At 35.5% G+C, this 14,521-nt stretch overlaps 1 long non-coding RNA gene across 1 annotated transcript; it reads left to right on the top strand.

Moving 5' to 3' along the window:
* Positions 1-12,628: 12,628 nt before the first annotated feature.
* Positions 12,629-13,887, top strand: LOC137386828 (uncharacterized). The gene is made up of 3 exons (XR_010977847.1): positions 12,629-12,742; positions 13,327-13,497; positions 13,764-13,887. It is a non-coding gene; the product is annotated as an uncharacterized lncRNA (long non-coding RNA).
* The last annotated feature ends 634 nt before the right edge of the window (positions 13,888-14,521 follow it).

Below are 14,521 nucleotides of genomic sequence, written 5' to 3'. Positions count from 1 at the left end.
GAGTTTGAGACTAAAAAATCAAATTTCAAAAATTGAAGAGATATAGGGTTATGTCGACATAGGGCAGCGTAATCCTCAACAATTAACTAGTAACTTTTATTGCTGATGATTTTGTATTGTTGCTCTCATTGTCATTACATTTGCATACAGCTAGATGAAGGTAAGGTTGTACCACTGTTCATGTTCTTAATTATAAAACAGTATTTCATAGTTAGTAGATCTTATGATAAACAGAGTGAAGAGGGTTTACATTGGATCATATCTGAGACAAGTGATAACAAGGAAAGCATGACGGAGATGATTCTGTGTGAGTTTAGTAAATAAATGTTTGTATGATTAGGAATAGACTGAGGTACATGTAATAGTGTAATAATCATTATCACCTTTAGAAGTATCATCACTTCTAAAAGTGATAATGATAACTCTATGAAGGACAGATCTAGATCTTGATGTGCGAACAATCTATGAAAACTGTTTATTAAATTTCAGTGACAAAATGTTCATTTACAAGTGATACAATAGAGGACTTAGATTTGGTGGAATCATGAACTGTTTGAGCATTCATATACCTATTTATGTTATAGCGATCTACTGCACAAACATACAATAGAGTTACCATGAGTGACACTACAAGAACTCCTGCTAGGTTTAGTCAAGTCAGATGTTCTGGAGATGGACGAGGTAGTGTCTATAGAATTCCAGGGTCAAGGATTCTAGTTGCTAGTAGAACGTGAGTAGCCATGACCTTGTTATATGATGAAAAAATGAATAATGATAATTACTAAATAGTATAAGAAGCTGAATAAATGAGTAATAAATGAGCTGAAACATGAGTAATTGTCATTCAATATTGGGATGACAAGCTGAGCAGGTGGATAGTGTCAGATTCTCTAGCTAGGGCTTACATCTCAAAGATATATTTTAGCTTCAAGCCACTTGCTTTCACCTCTAGAATAGTTTGTCTCCTCCTGTTACCTTTTTATATATCGCATACCTTATATTTCACATAAGGTTGTAATGTGAGTTTGCTGCAGGCTCCATACGAGTAGCTTCCTCTAACTTTACTAGAGCAGGTGCTGACTTTATGTAGTAAACTAACTATTTTATAAACTACTTGTCTCATATTTCCTTCCTACATCTGAGATTGTTGGAGTGTGAGTGAAGTACAGGAATGTTGGAGTAGCTGCACACTTTTGATCTATTAAACTGTTTAATTCGTTCTCCATTCAGCATTTCCATAAAAATGGCCAGCTTATCAGTGAAGATGAGAACTGGAGCGACAAAAATACCATCTAAAGGTCCTCAGCTGGTCTTCAAATCTATTGAGAGGAGTATTCAAGCCCACCGTCCCACTCCAATTGATAGAACCCCAGACTCCAAGACTCTACTCAGGAATAGATGGTAAGTTCACCAACATTATGTTGATCCTTTTGGTGAAAATTTTCTTAGTAATAACTAATTAATAAGTGCTGACATTTAATAAGTACCGACAGTTAATAAGTACTGACAGTTGATAAGTGCCGACAGTTAATAAGTACTGACAGTTAATAAGTACTGACAGTTGATAAGTGCCGACAGTTAATAAGTACTGACAGTTAATAAGTACTGACAGTTGATAAGTACTGACAGTTAATAAGTACTGACAGTTAATAAGTACTGACAGTTGATAAGTACTGACAGTTAATAAGTACTGACAGTTGATAAGTACTGACAGTTAATAAGTACTGACAGTTGATAAGTGCCGACAGTTAATAGGTACCGACAGTTAATAAATATTGACATTTAATAATCACTGAGACAATTAATAAGTACTGAGAGTTAATAAGTACCGACAGTTAAAATACTTTGAAATTAAGAGTCTGGTGTAGCCAGGATCTAGTCAAAAAATGGATGGCTTTTCGTTTACACGAAGCTGGTCTCCTTAGTGATCTCCTAACCATGGACTACAGAGTAACTTAGTCTGAAAGTATGACTCCATTTTGTTGAATCATGTTCATGGGCTATGCATAGTCTCAAATGAGTCCTTCCTTGCAGTTATCTTTATAATACGTAATCCTGGTCTAGCATTTCGTATGTTTGTATAGTTTTATATATAAGTTAGATGAAAATCTGATATTGATTACAGCTCGCCTTTAAAGTCAGTCGGTGTGGGAAAGAAACAGGATATTATGAAAAAGAGGCAACAGTCCAAGATCTTTAGACATATACCACAAGATGAAACAAAAGAGAAGAGACAGTCTACCATATCAGCAAGTAGGAAGGATCAAAAAACCTATAACACGCACTCACATCCAGTTGTAAGGATCCCCGGCTCAAAGATTCCTATCAGAAACGGAGAGTAAGTTATTATTACAGTAAAATGATTATGTGGTAGGTTACTACTTATAAAGATTGGAAAATAAAAGTTAATTATTGTTTGAACGAACGGAGTTATCATCTTTCTTAGTAAGGTGAGGCAACTTTCAGTTTGGTAGTTTTGTGAGTAGTCACATGCAATCTACTGCTCAACCACAGCGTTTCAACATCATTTGTAAACGAATTATTCAAAATTGTCGGTGTAACTACCTGCTGGCTTTATCCTCAGGCTAACGGCATAGACATAATGAAAGCTGTTTTCTAAAGATGTGAGATATAGCTCTACAGTGAACTTTAAACTAGTCCAGTTGTAGCAATGATAAAATTGGTAGATTTATTTATGATAAATGTTTGATATGAATTATAGCATGCCTTTAAAGTCAGTCAGCTCGGAGGAGAAACAGGAGAGCTTAAAAAAGAGAAAGGAGTCTAAGATTCCCAGGTTCCTTCCAGATCATAAAGTGAAAGAGTATATCAATGCTGCAAAGAGGAAGGCAAAGATAACCCATAACCCTTACTCATCACTAATTGTAAGGATTGCAGGCTCAAAGATTCCCCTCAGAAACAGAGAGTAAGTTATTATTAGAGTTAAAACACTATTTGTTAGATGAACATGCAGGTAGATACGGGCATCTAAAAACAGTCTATTTTTTAATATGAAGGTAGTTATCAGCTCTTGTCAATAAAATTCCCAGCTCTAACTCACTCCATTATTTCTCCATCAGTCTGCATTACATGTGTTCATGAATGAATTAAATCTTTTCAAGGACCTTTGCCAAATCTAGAGCTAAAAGATGCCATTCTACATGTATAATAGCCATTCTGTTTCAACTTAATATCGTCACCGCTTCGTACATGGCTACATTAATTGGTGAAATATTATTTTCTTGTCAGCGCAGCACCCGCAATAACCTTGCCATTAATTTTCTATACTTTTTACATTATTAATATTGCGTAACTCCCCAACCACCTGTACAGAGTCTTCAGTGTGAATTCTCAACATCCTGTGGACTACTCTGGCTTTAGATTCTGGTCATTTATTTGGTAGTTCCTATCACCGTTAGAGTCGGTTCACTTTGACTCGCTACTGAGTAATAGTGAACACTCCTGCATATTTTCCTTTGCTTGTAATAATATGGGATCATATCCGATTGATGCATATTATAAGCAGTCATTGCTTTTTAGTTATGCCTTTGAAAAAATATTTCATTTTATTTTACCTTAGAATAAAAACTAAATTGAGTAGATTCTATGCTAAGGTACATTTACAGATGTGATGCTTTCGGTTCAGGCATTATTTAAATGTAATGTGAATCAGTAATTAATCGGATGTAATTTTCTCTAGCTGTTGGCTGTTATCAAGTTCTCGTATGGACGCGTTCGGTTGAAACACTCCGCTAAGACCTTGTTGTTAAGCAAAGTTTTTTAAATGTAAAATACCTAAAATTCAAGTAATTTGAAGCATTAGTTTTCTTGTAACTGGTTCAAACATATTTGCCTACAGCTCTAAAATCAAACAGCCATTCTGACCAGCTATTTGATAACCACAGCGGTGTTAACAGAACGTTTTATCTAAACAGGCTCAACACAGCCTTTAAGTAATGTTTTTGTCACTGTTTTGCTAAACCTTGTCATGGTTGTAGTACTATGGTTTATCACAGTTATAAAATTGTCGGTGTAACTACCTGCTAGCTATATTCTCAGGCTACTGGCATAGCCATAATGATAGCCGTTTTCTCATAATGTGAAATAAAGCTTTACAGTTAACTTTAAACTAGTCCAGTTGTAGCGATGATAAAATTGGTAGATTCATTTATGATAAAAGTGTGATATGAATTATAGCATGCCTTTAAAGTCAATCAGCCCGGAGGAGAAACAGGAGAGCTTAAAAAAGAGAAAGGAGTACAAGATTCCCAGGTTCCTTCCAGATCATAAAGTGAAAGAGTCTATCAATGCTGCAAAGAGGAAGGCAAAGATAACCCATAGCCCTTACTCATCACTAACTGTGAGGATTGCAGGCTCAAAGATTCCCCTCAGAAACAGAGAGTAAGTGATTATTAGAGTAAAAACACTATTTGTTAGATGGATAAGCAGGTGGATACGGGCATCTAAAAACTGTCAATTATTTTTCAAGATGGACATAGTTATCAGCTCTTGTCAATAAAATTACCCAAATCTATGTTTTACACTTTTGTGATTGATATGTCTTAGTCTATTGCTTAGCCTCAGGGGTCTTAAACCATTAGCACTAGACACCTTCTCTGAATATAGCAGGATCAGGCAACTTATAGTCATATAATCAATCGGCTGGTATGTCCACAACGATTCCTGATCTACCAAACTGCTTGAGTTAGTTTCATGTGTATAATGCTTGGTTGATGCTTGATACAAGATTTGACAACTTCTTGTTATTGATGCAACTCCAACAACTAGTAAGCAGGGTGCATTGACATATTCATGTGCAGTACAGTATGCACTGACTCTACCTGTTTTGTTCTACTAAATGTCTAACCAATAAATAGACCAAGTTCTATGGCTAGTCACGAGTCCGAATTCCATGAAGCAAAAGGGTTGTCATCCGCATGGGGATGACAACCCTTTTGCTTCATTCTGATGAACATTTTGCTTGTAGAAGTCCTCTGAGTTCAATAAGTGAGGCAAGAAATCAGGCTATAAAAACAGCAAAGAAGTTAACAAAGATTCCACAATGGCACGGAAATGGGGAAAACAGAAAAAGCGTTAGACCCATCCAAGCTCTTCCTACTAAGAACCCTGTTGCTAGTGAACTTCAAACAAGTGAAAAGTAGGTGATTTTTGTGGCTCTGTTAAACTATTTGTTGCTTTGGTTTCCTGTTCACCACTTTCTAGAATCTTCTAGATCAACTAGAGTTTTTAAGTCTCAGACCAAATCAGAAATTTTATATCGGCTTACATTTTACAAAACTTAAATATAGATTTGAGTTGGTTTCTCAGAAGTCAGCTCAATTGATTAGTTACATATTGTTACTGATATTTACACCATGCAATGATTAGTTATACATGGTTCACAGATAAACTCTGTGATTGTAGTTACCTGGCTGAGAGAATAACACAAGTTGTTCGTAAGATAAGAAGAGAAATGGAAGAAAAGAGAATGAGAGAGAAAGAGTTAGCGCAGAAGAGAAGAATTAGAATACTGAGAAGGATGTTCAGGATGTGACTTCAGTTTCAACTCTTTCTTTACTCTGTTGATTGGAGATATTACTCTCTCCTAACACTTGTATTTCATTATGTATATATTGTTGTATATATTGTTTTGTTGAGTGAGATAATAAACCGTTATTGTTGATTAATACAAACTACATCACATGGTTTAGCCTAAGGGAATAGAGAAGCATCCACAATGGCACGGAAATGGGGAAAACAGAAAAAGCGCTATACCCATCCAAGCTCTTCCTACTAAGAACCCTGTTGCTAGTGAACTTCAAACAAGTGAAAAGTAGGTGATTTTTACCTGCTGGCTTGGTAAAAAGTTGGTGAATGGTGACCTTCACTTAGCTCAGTACCGAATCTCTCCTTCCGGTTCATCTTTCTCATGTAAATGTTAAACTCACGTGCAGCAGGTCTGACTAAAACCAACCAATCAATATTCGCATATCTGCAGAGATGAACCAATAGCAACCCTTGTATATTTCCACTGACAACAGTCATGGTAGAGTATAACCAGTACCAGACACGGTAGAAATGCACCATTAACAGGTTGAGGATAACTGGACCAATGTTGGTACTGATGGAAACGACTTCTAGCATCTTTACAGTAAAGGTTTAATATGAACAGAAATGAGTCTAATATAAATGTACAAGCAGCAGCTATCGTAGAAACTGACCAATAGCAGGTCAGATTTAAGTTGAGCAACAGCTGATGCTGAAAGGAGTGAACAGGTGGATGTAGGACATGTTAGCAATAGACTATTTGTAGATATTCTGTACTAATGTGAAACAAATGATGAAAAAGTTTGATAAATTCGAGCTCCTCATAAACAAGAAACTGCTTATGTAATTTGGGTAACAAAATTTCATCAAGGTCACATGGAGTAGCAGGTGGTTTTAGTTCTGATGCCTGTTAGTTGTTATGAGTTTTGTTTACGATTATGTTATGTTAACAGGAACTAATAGACCAACACAGCTAGTAGTATCCTGTCTCTACTCACCTCTAGTAATAAGCTTTAGTAGCTGACATGTTTTGGCAGGTGCTACAGTTGTAACTTGACAAAGAACTGAAGGGCCTAGTTGAGTACTTTAACACCTGCTGCAAGTTGGATGATATTAGTTGATAGGTTCTATCTTTAAGGTTGTTAGTTTCAGAATTATTCAATAAGAGATATAGATAAGAGCATCTGTGTTAATAATATGAATATTACACATGAATCCATAGTTTTGTTAAGTTTACTATAAAATTATAAACTTTCCATAAAACTGTAAAACTATAAAGAAAAAATCAGTAGTGGTAAAACAACTTCACCAGGTTTCACTGTATAGCACCAGCCACTGGTATCTCTGGTTATCATCTGAATTGAAGGGACAATTTACTAGCTTCAACAAGAGCAGACAATTCAAGTTAAATCTTGGCGCTCGTGTCTACTAGGGTGCCTACTGATACCGAGCCAGATTATTCCGTTTTTGCTGTATTCTTTAATGTTTTCAGGATTTTCAGTCCTTGCTCGTGTCGACTATTCGTAGAATGAATTGAGATGCCTAGTTGACATCTCTACTTGTAAAACCAAATTTACTTCTGGAAGTTGAGCAAGTAGTAGATGTGGCTGATGCCGCTAAAGTCAAGGTCATGCAAATCTCGTGTTTGACCAGTATTATGATCCTAAGTAGTTTGACAGCTTAGGAACTTTCTGTTAATTAGCAAGTGGCAGGCCTACCAAAAAAGCTAACCTAACACTCGTGAACAAAACTTGTCAAAAACTGTTGATTTGTGAAAATCTTTAACCAATGAGTAACTTCAACGGTTTACAGTAAATGCCCCTATTGCATAAGTTCTGCGGTACTTAAATAATTATATAAAGATTTTTGCGACGTATTATGTAAAATATACCATATCACGTAAAGCATCAGGTTGATGAAAGTTTGAAAAATGGTTTTAAAGGATGATAATCTCATAGTTAGCCATAAAATGTTATAGTTATTTGTCGCACTTGGGAGAGTAAATATAGTAAAAGGGAATCTCTATAATATATGTTAGAGATCAATCAGGAGTAGGTAGACTCCCATAATTTGCTGTAAAATATCATTTCTCCCTGGCTGTCCTTGGGACAGAAGATGGCATATCTCTACTCTTGTCACACTGACATGTACGATGATTCGTCTATTGGGAATACATGTGGATAAAAGAGATTCAGAAACCCTTGCTGATAAGAACAGGAGGGCATATACATAGCTTGTACAGGAGCTAAATGACAAGTCTCTGTAACTTATTATAAATGACACTAGTTATGCATGTAAAAATCTTGACACTGTAGAACATTAGCTATGACTGAAGAACTCAGAACAACTCGACTTTAGGACAATAGTTATGGGAGATACTGAGGTTTAGTAGACTAATAAATATGAGCTGTGTTTTACTTTAATAAAATCACTACATTGTACTTTGTTACAACTTTTATATATAAGCACCCCCATAGCTACAACGTAAAGCAATATAGACGGAAATATAATTATATCTTGCTGTGTTGAATCTGGTATGCTTGTTTTCTATTGTTGGAGTAATCTCCATGTATAGTAAATTAGTAATTACATGTGAAAGTACAGTAGTACCCATAATCCTCAACAATCAACTAGTAACTTTTATTGCTGATGATTTTGTATTGTTGCTCTCATTGTCATTACATTTGCATACAGCTAGATGAAGGTAAGGTTGTATCAAGTGATAACAAGGGAAGCATGACGGAGATGATTCTGTGTGATATTAGTAAATAAATGTTTGTATGATTAGGAATAGAATAAGTTACATGTAATAGGTATTATCATCACTTCTAAAAGTAATAATGATGATAACTCTATGAAGGACAGATCTAGATCTTGATGTGCGAACAATCTATGAAAACTGTTTAAAAATTTTCAGCGACAAATTGGTCATTTACAAGTGATACAATGGAGGGCTGAGATTTGGTTGAATCATAAACTGTTTGAAGTATTCATATACCTATTTATGTTATAGCGATCTACTGCACAAACATACAATAGAGTTACCATGAGTGACACTATGAGAACTCCTGCTACGTTTAGTCAAGTCAGATGTTCTGGAGACAGACAAGGTAGTGTCTATAGAATACCAGGGTCAAGGATTCCAGTTGCTAGTAGAAAGTGAGTAACCATGACCTTGTTATATGATGAAAATATGAATAATGATAATTACTAAATAGTATAAGAAGCTGAATAAAGACATGAGTAATTGTCATTCAATATCTGGATGACAAACTGAGCAGGTGGATAGTGTCAGATTCTCTAGCTAAAGCTTACATCTCAAAGATTTATTTTAGCTTCAAGCCACGTGCTTACCCTTCTAGAATAAATTGTCTCCCCTTGTTACCTTTTTATATATTGCATACTTTATATTTCACATAAGGTTGTAATGTGAGTTTGCTGCAGGCTCCATACGAGTAGCTTCCTCTAACTTTACTAGAGAAGGTGCTGACTTTATGTAGTAAACTAACTATTTTATAAACTACTTGTCTCATATTTCCTTCCTACATCTGAGATTGTTAGAGTGTGAGTGAAGTACAGGAATGTTGGAGTAGCTGCACACTTTTGATCTATTAAACTGTTTAATTCGTTCTCCTTTCAGCATTTCCATAAAAATGGCGAGCTTATCAGTGAAGATGAGAACTGGAGCGACAAAAATACCATCTAAAATTCCTCAGCTGGTCTTCAAATCTATTGAGAGGAGTAGTCAAGCCCACCGTCCCACTCCAATTGATAGAACCCCAGACTCCAAGACTCTAGTCAGGAATAGATGGTAAGTTCACCAACATTATGTTGATCCTTTTGGTGAAAATTTTCTTAGTAATAACTAATTAATAAGTGCTGACATTTAATAAGTACCGACAGTTAATAAGTAGTGACAGTTGATAAGTGCCGACAGTTAATAGGTACTGACAGTTCATAAGTACTGACAGTTAATAAGTGCTGACAGTTAATAAGTAGTGACAGTTGATAAGTGCCGACAGTTAATAGGTACTGACAGTTCATAAGTGCTGACAGTTAATAAGTACTGACAGTTAACAAGTACTGACATTTAATAAGTACCGACAGTTAATAAGTACTGACAGTTGATAAGTGCCGACAGTTAATAAGTAGTGACAGTTAATAAGTGCTGACAGTTAATAAGTACTGACAGGTAATAAGTACTGACAGTTAATAAGCACTGGCAGTTAATAAGTGCTGACAGTTGATAAGTACTGACAGTTAAAAAGTACTGACAGTTAATAAGTACTGACAGTTAATAAGTACTGACAGTTAATTAGTACTGACAAGTAATAAGTACTGACAGTTAAAAAGTACTGACAGTTAAAAAGTACCGACAGTTAATAAGTACTGACAGTTAATGAGTACTGACAGTTGATAAGTACTGGCAGTTAAAAAGTACTGACAGTTAATAAGTACTGACAGTTCATAAGTACTGACAGTTAATAAGCACTGAACACTAATAGGTAGTGACAGTTAATTAGTACTGACAGTTAATAAGTACTGACAGGAAATAAGTACTGACAGTTAATAAGTACTGACAGTTAATAAATACTGACGGTTAATAAGTACTGACAGTTGATAAGTACTGACAGTTAATAAGTATTGACAGTTAATAAGTACTGACAGTTAATAAGTACTGACAACTAATAGGTAGTGACAGTTAATAAGTACTGACAGTTAATATGTACTGACAGGTAATAAGTACTGACAGTTAATAAGTACTGACAGTTAATAAGTACTGACAGGTAATAAGTACTGACAGTTTATAAGTACTGACAGTTAATAAGTACTGACAATTACAAATCTTTGAAAATGAGTCTGGTGTAGCCAGGATCTAGTCAAAAAATGGATGGCTTTTCGTTTACACGAAGCTTTATAATACGTAATCCTGGTGTAGCATTTTGTATATTTGTATAGTTTTATATATAAGTTAGATGAAAATCTGGTATGGATTACAGCTCACCTTTAAAGTCAGTCGGTGTGGGAAAGAAACAGGATAATATGAGGAAGAGGCAGCAGTCCAAGATCTCTAGACTTATACCACAAGATAAAACAAAAGAAAAGAGGCAGCCTACCATATCAGCAAGGAGGAAGGTTTAAAAAACCTATAATACGCACTCAAATCCAGTTGTAAGGATCCTCGACTCAAAAATACCTATCAGAAATAGAGAGTAAGTTATTATTACAGTTGAACGATTATGTGGTAGGTCGCTGCTTATAACGATAGGAGAATATAAGTTAATTATTATTTTATTGAACGGAGCTATCTTCTTTCTTAGAAAGGAAAGGCAATTTTCAGTTTCATAGTTTGGTGAGTAATGAGATGCAGTCTACTGCTCAACCACAGCGTTTCAACATCATTTGTAAATGAGTCCTTCAAAAGGGTTGATGTAACTACCTGCTAGTTTTATCCTCAGGTTACTGGCATAGACATAATGATAGCTGGTTTCTCATGATGTGAGATAAAGCTCTACAGTGAACTTTAAACTAGTCCAGTTGTAGCGATGATAAAATTGGTAGATTTATTTATGATAAAAGTGTAATATGAATTATAGCATGCCTTTAAAGTCAGTCAGCCGGGAGGAGGGACAGGACAGTTTAAAAAAGAGAAAGGAGTCAAAGATTCCGAGGTTCCTTCCGGATCGTAAAGTGAAAGAGTCTATCAATGCTGCAAAGATGAAGGCAAAGATAACCCATAGCCTTTACTCATCACTAATTGTGAGGATTGCAGGCTCAAAGATTCCCCTCAGAAACACAGAGTAAGTTATTATTAGAGTAAAAACACTATCTGTTAGATGAGCGCGCAGGTAGATACGGGCATCTAAAAATGGTCTCTTCCTTTTCAATATGGAAGTAGTTATCAGCTTTTTTCAATAAAATTTCCAACTCTAACTCATTCCAATATATGTCCATCAGTCCCTATTACATGTATTCATGAATGAATTAAATCTCTTCAGGGACCTTTGCCAAATTTATAGCTAAAATAATGCTAGCCATTCTGTTTCAACTCAATATCGTCACCGCTTCGTACATGACTACATTAATAGGTGAAATATTGCATAAATCCCCAACCACCTGTACAGAATCTTCAATGTGAATCATCAACTTCCTGTTGATTACTCTGGTTTTAGATTCTGGTCATTTATTTCTAGTTCTTACCTACGGTTAGAGTTTGTTCGCTTTTACTAGCTACTGAGCAATAGTGAACACACCTGAATATATTCCTTTGCTTGTAATAATATGGGATCATATCAGATTGATGCATATTATAAGCATTCATTGCTTTTTAGTTATGCCTTTGAAATAAATGTTTTGTTTTATTTCACTTTAGAATAAAAACTAAATTTAGTAGATTTTATGCTAAGGTACATTTACAGATGTAATGCTGTTGGTTCAAGCATTATTTTAATGTAATGTAAATCAGTGGTTAATTAGATGTAATTTTTTCTTTAGCCGTTGGTTGTTATCAAGTTCTAGTATGGACACGTTCGTTTGAAACACTCTGCTAAGACTTTGTTGTTAAGCAAAGTTTTTTAAATGTAAAACACCCAAATTTCAAGTAACTTGAAGCATTAGTTTTCTTGTAACTGGTTCAAACATATTTGCCTACAGCTCTAAAAACAACTGCAATTCTGGCCTGCTATTTGATAGCGACAGCGGTGTTAACAGAATGTTTTATCTAAATGGGATTAACACAGCCTTTAAGTGATGTTTTTGTCACTGATTTGCTAAACCTTGTCATGGTTGTAGTACTATGGTTTATCCCAGTTATAAAATTGTCGGTGTAAATACCTGCTAGCTTTATTCTCAAGCTACTGGCATAGACATAATGATAGCTGGTTTCTCATGATGTGAGATAAAGCTCTAGAATGAACTTTAAACTAGTCCAATTGTAGCAATGATAAAATTGGTAGATTTATTTATGATAAAAGTGTGATATGAATTATAGCATGCCTTTAAAGTCAGTCAGCCCGGAGAAGAAACAGGAGAGCTTAAAAAAGAGAAAGGAGTCTAAGATTCCCAGGTTCCTTCCAGACCATAAAGTGAAAGAGTCTATCAATGCTGCAAAGAGGAAGGCAAAGATAACCCATAGCCCTTACTCATCACTAATTGTGAGGATTGCAGGCTCAAAGATTCCCCTCAGAAACACAGAGTAAGTTATTATTAGAGTAAAAACACTATTTGTTAGATGAGCACGCAGGTAGATACGGGCATCTAAAACAGTCAATTATTTTTCAAGATGGACGTAGTTATCAGCTCTTTTCAATAAAATTGCCTAAATCTATGTTTTGCACTTTTGTGGTTTATTTGTCTTAGACTATTGCTTAGCCTAAGGCGTCTTAAACCATTAGCACTAGACACCTTCTCTAACATAGGAGGAGCACACAACTTTTAGTGATATAGTCAATCGGCTGGTATGTCCACAACGATTCCTGATTTACCAAACTGCTTGAGTTAGTTTCATGCGTATTATTCTTGGCTGATGCTTGATACAAGGTTTGACAACTTCTTATTATTGATGCAATTCCACCATCTGGTAAGCAGGGTGCACTGACATATTCATGTGCAGTACAGTATGCACAGACTCTTCCTGTTTAGTTTTACCAAGTGTCTACCCAATAAATAGACCAAGTTCTATAGCTAGTCACTAGTTCAAATTCCATGAAGCAAAAGGGTTGTCATCCACATGGAGATGACAACCCTTTCGCTTCATTCTGATGAACATTTTGCTTGTAGAAGTCCTCTGAGTTCAATAAGTGAGGCAAGAAATCAGGCTATAAAAACAGCAAGGAAGTTAACAAAGATTCCACAATGGCACGGAAATGGGGAAAACAGAAAAAGCGTTAGACCCATCCAAGCTCTTCCTACTAAGAACCCCGTTGCTAGTGAACTTCAAACAAGTGAAAAGTAGGTGAATTTTGTGGCTCTGTTAAACTATTTGTTGCTTTGGTTTCCTGTTCACAGCTTTCTAGAATCTTCTAGATCAACTGGAGTTTTTAAGTCTCAGACCAAATCAGAAATTTTATATCGGCTTACATTTTACAAAACTTAAATATAGATTTGAGTTGGTTTCTCAGAAGTCAGCTCAGTTGATTAGTTACATATTGTTACTGATATTTACGCTATGCAATGATTAGTTATATATGGTTCACAGATAAACTCTGTGATTCTAGTTACCTGGCTGAGAGAATAACACAAGTTGTACGTAAGATAAGAAGAGAAATGGAAGAAAAGAGAATGAGAGAGAAAGAGTTAGCGCAGAAGAGAAGAATTAGAATACTGAGAAGGATGTTCAGGATGTGACTTCAGTTTCAACTCTTTCTTTACTCTGTTGATTGGAGATATTACTCTCTCCTAACACTTGTATTTCATTATGTATATATTGTTGTATATATTGTTTTATTGAGTGAGATAATAAACCGTTATTGTTGATTAATACAAACTACATCACATGGTTTAGCCTAAGGGAATAGAGAAGCAAGAAGTTGGTGAATGGTGACCTTCACTTAGCTCAGTACCGAATCTCTCCTTCTGGTTCATCTTCCTCATGTAAATGTTAAACTCATGTGTAGCAAGTCTGACTAAAACCAACCAATCAATATTCGCATATCTGTAGAGATGAACCAATAGCAACCCTTGTATATTTCCACTAACAACAGTCATGGTAGAGGAACTCCAATAACAGACATGGTAGAAATGCACCAATAACAGGTTGAGGAAAACTGGACTAATGTTGGTACTGATGGAAATGTACATCTGGCATATGACATATGACTTCTAGCATATTGACAGTAAAGGTTTAATATAGACAGAAATGAGTCTGATATAAATGTACAAGTAGCAGCTGTGGTGGAAACTGACCAATAGCGGGTCAGATATAAGTTGAGCAACGGCTGATGCTGAAAGGAGTGAACAGCTGGATGCAGGATAT

This window comes from Watersipora subatra, chromosome 2, assembly GCF_963576615.1.
Source record: "Watersipora subatra chromosome 2, tzWatSuba1.1, whole genome shotgun sequence".
NCBI classification, from domain to species: domain Eukaryota; kingdom Metazoa; phylum Bryozoa; class Gymnolaemata; order Cheilostomatida; family Watersiporidae; genus Watersipora; species Watersipora subatra.
Note: the sequence above shows the minus strand (reverse complement) of the source record. Positions and strands in the feature narration are given on the sequence as shown.